Source organism: Eurosta solidaginis, chromosome X (assembly GCF_040869045.1).
Source record: "Eurosta solidaginis isolate ZX-2024a chromosome X, ASM4086904v1, whole genome shotgun sequence".
Taxonomy (NCBI): domain Eukaryota; kingdom Metazoa; phylum Arthropoda; class Insecta; order Diptera; family Tephritidae; genus Eurosta; species Eurosta solidaginis.
Window position 1 is genome coordinate 18121352 of NC_090324.1, and position 7121 is coordinate 18128472.

The 7121-nt window shown below is 48.6% G+C and overlaps 1 pseudogene; it reads left to right on the top strand.

Annotated features, from left to right (window-relative positions):
* The first annotated feature begins 6004 nt into the window (after window positions 1-6004).
* Window positions 6005-6857, top strand: LOC137234806 (transmembrane protein 19-like; annotated as a pseudogene).
* Window positions 6858-7121: the final 264 nt, after the last annotated feature.

Sequence of the window (7121 nt, forward strand, 5' to 3'; positions counted from 1 at the left end):
CTTGCACGAGGAAAGTTGGGCTGTAGCCTGTAGAAGCGTTGACACTACTATTTATCGCTAGCCCAATTTCCGGGAGGAGGTCGTCCCATCGCTTATGTTTTGAGTTGGTGAGCTGCGCTATGATCCGTTTGATGGTCCTGTTTGCTCGTTCTGTTTGGTTTTCTTGGGGAGTATAGTGTGCGGTGTATTGTTGTCTTACGCCAACTTCCTTAAGGTAGCGCTGCCAGAGCATGCTACAGAACTGTGCGCCGTTGTCGGATATGAGTACTTTGGGGACGCCAAACCTTGCGAGTATCCGTTCCCTGAAAGCTCGGCGAAGGCCGTCTGCGGTAGCACGCCTCATGGGGATCAATTCCACCCACTTGCTGAATCGGTCGAAAAATACCAGTAACATGGTGTTTCCGTGTGTAGACCGTGGTAGGGGTCCAACGAAGTCGACGCAGACCGTGGAAAATGGTTCCTGGGCTACCTGTGAGAGCATCTTTCCGGCTGGCTTTTGTTGTGTTTCCTTGTATTTCTGGCAGGATTCGCATTGACGTACATACCGGCTGATGTCACGGAACATACCGGGCCAATAATATCGGTTGGCGACTCGTGCTACTGTCCGGCGGATACCCATGACCCGCGCTTGGTATGTCATGATTTTCCTGTAACACTCGCTGTCTGAGTGGTGTGGGCACACACAATTTCCATGGTACCGCCTCTTCGTCGTGTGACCGGCAGGGAATATGGCGGTATAAGTGTCCATCCTGTATCGTAGAGTCGGCGTATTTCTCCGGGTTGGTGCGTACCTCGCTGACCCGCTTGTGCCACCACTTGCATTGTGGTTCCGTCGTCGTGGTAAATCGTAATGCTTCCAGCGGCTGTCGAGATAGAGTGTCCGCCACCAGGTTGAGCTTTCCCTTACGATACTCAATGTCGAAGGTGTGCTGCTGTAGTTCTAAGGCCCATCGCGCTATGCGGCCAGAAGGGCTCTCAATGGAATTTAGCCACCTTAGTGACATGTGGTCGGTTATTACTTTAAATTTGTAGCCTTCCAAGTATGGCCTCATTTTACGGATTCCCCAAACGATGGCCAGACACTCCTTTTCGGTGGGTGAATAGTTGGCCTCTGCCTGGTTGAGCTTCCGGCTGGCGTAAGTGATCACTCGCTCGCCCTCTTCTAACTCCTGTGTCAGCACTGCCCCCAGGCCGTAGTTACTCGCGTCCGTCTGCAGGGTCAACGCTTTCGTGAAATCCGGGCATGCAAGTATGGGTGCTTCAGTGAGTTTCCGTTTGATGATGTCGAAGGCTTCTTGCTGCTCGGTTCCCCATCTCCAATGCTTGCCTTTCTTTAACAGGGCGGTGAGCGGCTGGCTTATAGTGGCGAAATCGGGCACGAAACGGCGGTACCACGAGGCTATTCCTAGGTATTGGCGTACTTCTTTCGCGCTGGTCGGTGGCTTCAGTTCCTGAATAGCGGCAACCTTTTCTGGGTCCGTGTGGATCCCTTTATCGCTGACCACGTGGCCCAGGTACTTGAGTTCTTTCCTAAAGAAATCACACTTCTCTGGATTGATCCTGAGGTTTGCGCGCTGTAGTCGTAACATCACCTCTCTTAAATTTCGGATTTGTTCCTCTAAAGTTGTGCCTATGACGATAATATCATCCAGGTACGCAAAAGCATGGGGCTCCATTTCTGGCCCAATGACCTGATTGAGCGCCCTCTGGAACGTTGCGGGTGCCGAGTGCAAACCAAAGGGCATGACACGTCACTGGAACAGGCCGCGTCCGGGTACCGTGAAAGCCGTGTAGGGGCGACTGTTTGATTCCAGCGGTATTTGCCAGTAGCCGTTCTTCAGGTCGAGGCTACTTATATATTTCGCTTGTCGTAGTTTGTCCAAGATGTGCTTTATCCTTGGCAGCGGGTATGCGTCGGGAACTGACTTGGTATTGAGCTGCCGGTAGTCCACGCAAAGCCTCCACTTACCGTTCTTTTTCTTAGCTAACACGATCGGGGCGCTATATGGGCTGCAGGATGGCTCGATGCATCCATTCGCGAGGAGCTCGTCGATCTCGTTGTTAATTATGCTCTGCATCGCTGGATTGCGCGGGAAATACCGTTGCTTGATGGGACGGTCGTCAGTCAGGATGATCTTGTGTTCGGCTACCGTCGTCACTCCGCTCATGGCCTCGAACTTTTTGAGTTCTACTGCCAGAAATTCTCGTATGCGATCCGCCTCGCATTTTATACCACTATGTTCATTGCTGGGTGTGTCACCGTTAATTCCGTTCCTGACGTCGTACTTGCCGTTCCTCGCACTCGGTGGTGTTATACTCTGAATGGTCTCCGCCGTGGCTCCAGGAGACGGTGTGTGCTGAGCAAGGGGTCTGGTTAGCACGAGGTGTCCTCCTCCACATGATATGGCTGGTCCTAGGCTCCCCAACGTATCTAGGCCAAGTATAATGTCGTCGATTGCCCCGGGCATCACATGTAGGACTGTGTGCAATGACGAATCGCCGAGGCGTACCTCTGTCTTTACGGCATCGAAAATCGTAGTGCCGACTCCGTTGGCCATTGTTATTTCGATGGCCACTCTTACCCTCCCCCCGCTTCCAGAACTCACCACGTGATTCGCGAGGGTGGCTGAAACGAAGCTCCTTGAGGCCCCTGTATCGATAACTGCCTCCGACGGTACTGCTCCAATCTGAGCTTGGGCATATAGGCGACCGTGTTCCTGGTACATGACTACCGCTGATTCGGCGCTGGGTTCAGTAGGCTCACCGCGCCTTGTCCTTGGTGAAGCCCTCCGTCGTTTCCCTGACGTCGACGGCAGCATTCAATCGTGCGTATATCGTTTCGACCGCACTCCCAACAAAAAATTTTCCGTGGGTTACGACATCTCCTTGCATAGTGTCCTTCTTGGACACACCTTCTACATACCCTGCTCGGATCGAAAACCCGAGTTTCTGGTGGTGAGTGGCGCTGTACCCTCGGTGGCTGCTGGTGGTATGATCGTTCCGACTGCGGTGATGAAGCTGTAGTTTTGTCACCAACGACGAGTCTCGCTATTTCGCGACGTGATCCATCTGATGTCCGTCGGTAACCTTCGTGGATACCTTCATATTCCTCGACGAGAGAGATGAGTCCTCCTAGGGTGTTGAAATCTCTTCGGCGAATGTAGAGTAAATAATCGGAGTGGCTATTGCGGAAAATTCTTTCCAGGCGTTGCTCGTTGCTGTATCCGGCGTGTCTCATCAAGCTTTGTATCCCTAGGACATAACCTTTATATCTTTCGCGGGCGTGCTGCCTTCGTTGCCGTATTTCGTCCTCGAGACGCTCGAAGTACCTGGCTGGTAGAAAGAAGCTTAAAAAGTAGCGCTTGAAGGTCGTCCAGTTGCTCCAGTGTACGTTGTTATTGCGGTACCATTGAAGAGCGGTGCCACCTAGCAATTCGGGCATCGTTTTTGGGAGCAAGTCTACGTCTAGCGTATAGACATCGGCTAGTTCTTCCAGCCATTCTACGAAAGCTAGAGGGTCCCGTCCACCTTCATATTTCACTGACCACTTTCTTACCTGGTCGATGATGGGTGCGAATATAACAGTCGGTGCCTGAGATGCACCGTTGGGTGGTACCGCTACTCCGGATGATGCGCACTGTTGTGGGGGTACTGTGTTCCTGGGAGGGAACGCAAACTGGTTGTGCTCAGCTGGTCTATAGGCGATATTCATGGCTCCGCCTCCGTTCGGCGGGATCGGTGTCTTAGACTCATTTTCCTCACTCGTGTTTGCTGTACTTTGCTTCCTATACGCGGCTTCTAAGAATAAAAATTTTGTGTGTATTTCCGAGTCAACATTTGCCTCTGAAACCATGGCTGCTATGCGTTTTCTGATTTCTCGGGTGGTGCCTGTCTGCTCAATGCCCAGCTCCTGTGTAATGGATATCAGCTGCTCCTTTGAAATATTGTCTAGCCAAGTGGTGTCAATCTGGTCGGCCATTTTTCTGTTAGGTTTCTAGTCAGGAATGTTCCTTCTGACGTTGTACGATTTGCAGGGTCCCTGCTCGGGCGCCAATTGTAACGAAGCTTTTCCTTGCCCCGGTGCTTCTTCAGTAACTGCTGGGGTATACTCGCCGTGTCCAAGGTTCGTTTACAATGAATTTGTATTTCGGGGCACCTTGCAAATCGTTTTCATATAAATTCACTTTATTGGTAAATTCCCTAAAAACTATAATATAAAATGTATAAAATGTGTATCTATAATTCACTTAATTTCATTGCTTGCTTTATAATTCGTGATGGGCTAGCGGGCCCTCGTGTACCGTTAGGAACGTTCTGTTAGGGCGCCGTACTGGTCGCCGTCTAGGTATGTGTGAATGTGTCTCGGTGACGCCTTGCGCCGGCGTGTTCCTATTATGGTTAGTGGCAGTGCTAAGCCTGCTGCGGCCAGCGTCGTATGCCTGCGTATCTCTGCTGCGGCCAGCGTCGTATGTACGCGTAGTTCTGCTGCTGCCAACGTCGTGCGTATTCGTGACTCTGCCAGCGTCGTATTTATGGGTGGCTCTGCTGCCAACGTCGTGTGTATGCGTGACTCTGCTATGGCCAACGTCGTATATCTGCGTAGCTCTGCTGCGGCCAACGTCGTATGTAAGCGTGACTCTGCTGTGGCCAACGTCGTGTGTATGGGTAACTCTGCTGGCGCCGTGTGTATGCGTGACCCTGCCGCCGAGGCTTATGGCGATGGCGCGCGGGCTCGTGATGTGTGGGCCTTCGCTTAGCGGGGAGCGAGCGTAGTTTAAGGCGTTTTAGAGCGTTCAAAACCAGCTTACCCACAATCCTCAACCCACGGCTCTCTCCTATGACGGAACTGTCTTGAGATGGTCAAAACCGATTCGCCTTTCAGATGCCCTTCAATTGCTGCTCAGATGACAGTCGCAACTTTGCGCCCCATTAGGTGAGATCCGTTAGCCTCGGTACAGTCACGTTGTTGCGTTTCCCCTCGACTCACTCCTACTGCGATTGCCGACGTACTTTTGCCGCGGATGACGTTTGGCTGAGCGCGGGATCACGATGCTGTAGAGGACGTTTGCTTACGAGGGAGCAAGCGTGATCTAAAGCGTTGTAGAGCGGTCAAAACCTGCTTACCCACAATCTTCAGTCCACGACTTCCTCCTATTAAACGCACTGGCTTGCAATGGTCAAAACCGATATGCCTTCCAGAGCGCTCCAATAGTAGCTCCGGTCGCAACCGCAACCGCGTGCTGACTGCCTGCTGTCTTCTTGTGTTTTTCTTTTCATAGCTAATGTTCTTGATGTTGCTAGCATAGTTCGTTGCGTTGCCATGGTTACGGTGTTGCTATGGAGTGTTGCGGCAACTCGCTGTGCTAGTGATGTTTCAGAGACTTGTTTGTGTTGGCTATGTTGCTGATCGTATTCTTGTTTAGATTTTTATTTGTGTTGCGTTGTCTGTGTTACTGCTCCTGCGTTATGGGGCGATGGTTTTGTGTGGGCCAAATTAATGGATTATATTTGGTCCTCACAAACTATTCTAAAGTGCGTTTTCTTTACGTCAAAGAAATTCTATACTTTTACAAAAATTAATGTGACTAGGAATATAAGGGATAGCCCTCTTAAATGGATACGAGTGACCAATTTTTGGATTACCTGTGCCGGACTGGTATGAAGGAGCTTGAGGCGTTCTCGGCCGAGCATAATCGTAAGCCACAACAATAATGGCAATACATATTTGGTATTCGAATGTGGTATAAGCTTGCGAATATCTAAGTTGCCCCAAATAATGAATTTTCAGCTTAGCGATAAATTGCCAACGAAGATTTGTTGTAAATGCTTGCATTGTTTTTGTTTTGGCACAACTTTCGGAAGTATTTTATTTATTTTTTTTTTTTTTATTTCTCTTTTGCTGCAAGAAACAAAAGTGAAACTTCACGGATTGCGCATTCAGATTCGGATCAGGTGCAATTAATGTTTATTTGTGTAACAATTGAATTGTTTTGATGAACGCACAATGACGGATACACACACCTGGTTGCCGGTGATTTTCTGTAGTCTCTCAGTACCGTTATCACTATTTATGTGGCTAGGAAATGTGTTTTTTTTTTTTCAAAATTGTTCCATGTAGATGAGTTTGAAGAATCTGCAGTTGTACCACCTACACGTTGGTTATTTTCTACACTAGCTCCGCTGGCATTAATGATCATTGCATTGCGACAAAAATCTATGAATAAGTCTGGAGCTGCATTGGGCATAATATTTGCATTTATATTATCCCTTTCGAATCATGCCTTCTTAGCCAGCTTGGTTGCGGTTTTCTTTAGTTCATCACGTGCTACTAAATTTCGTGCACATCTCAAAAGGAAATTTGAAAAGGCTTTAAGGAGGGCGTAGGACAACGAATTTGGGTACCGGTTTTGTTGCAATGGCGGCATGGCCACACAATTGGCCAGGTTATGTCTCATAGATTGTGGCAGCAGTGAGCGTCCAATTGACTTTGGCAAGGGATATCGTTCTAGTTGGGTGTTGCAATTATGAGTGCTTGTGCATGCTGCAGCAGTGATACTTGGGCTTGTCTCATGGGTGGTTTACTAACTAGACTCGTCTACCACTCGATACAGTTATACACACACATTATTAATAAGTCCGCCACAATGGCCTCTAGTCATATTTGGTGGCATAGCTGGACTCTTTGGTTCGTTATTGGATTCATTCCTCGCGCAACGCTTCAATTCTCAGGCATTGATAAGGAAGGAAATATTGGCGAGTACCTGAACGGACGTGTTATAAGCGGTTTACGTATTTTATCCAATCACAGCGTAAATTTAATACCATGTTTGGGATTATACTTGGGGTGTATATTTTAATAAGTTTAAAGTCTGTGATAATAAACTAAAAGTCGTATAAGTCAACAATCAAGTAGGACTTCAGTTGCGTGTAGTTGTAAAGTTCTGCTACACATCCTACTCACAATTTCAGTATTATTGCTTAACTCCCATAACGTTTCTCTAGTCATGTATTTGGTCTGCAACCTGTCCATGTGCTACAAAATATGCGATAAATTAGAGAGGCAAGCTGTAGTGTAAACAGACAACAATTTAATCCCAAATATTTAAATCAGTCTAATATGC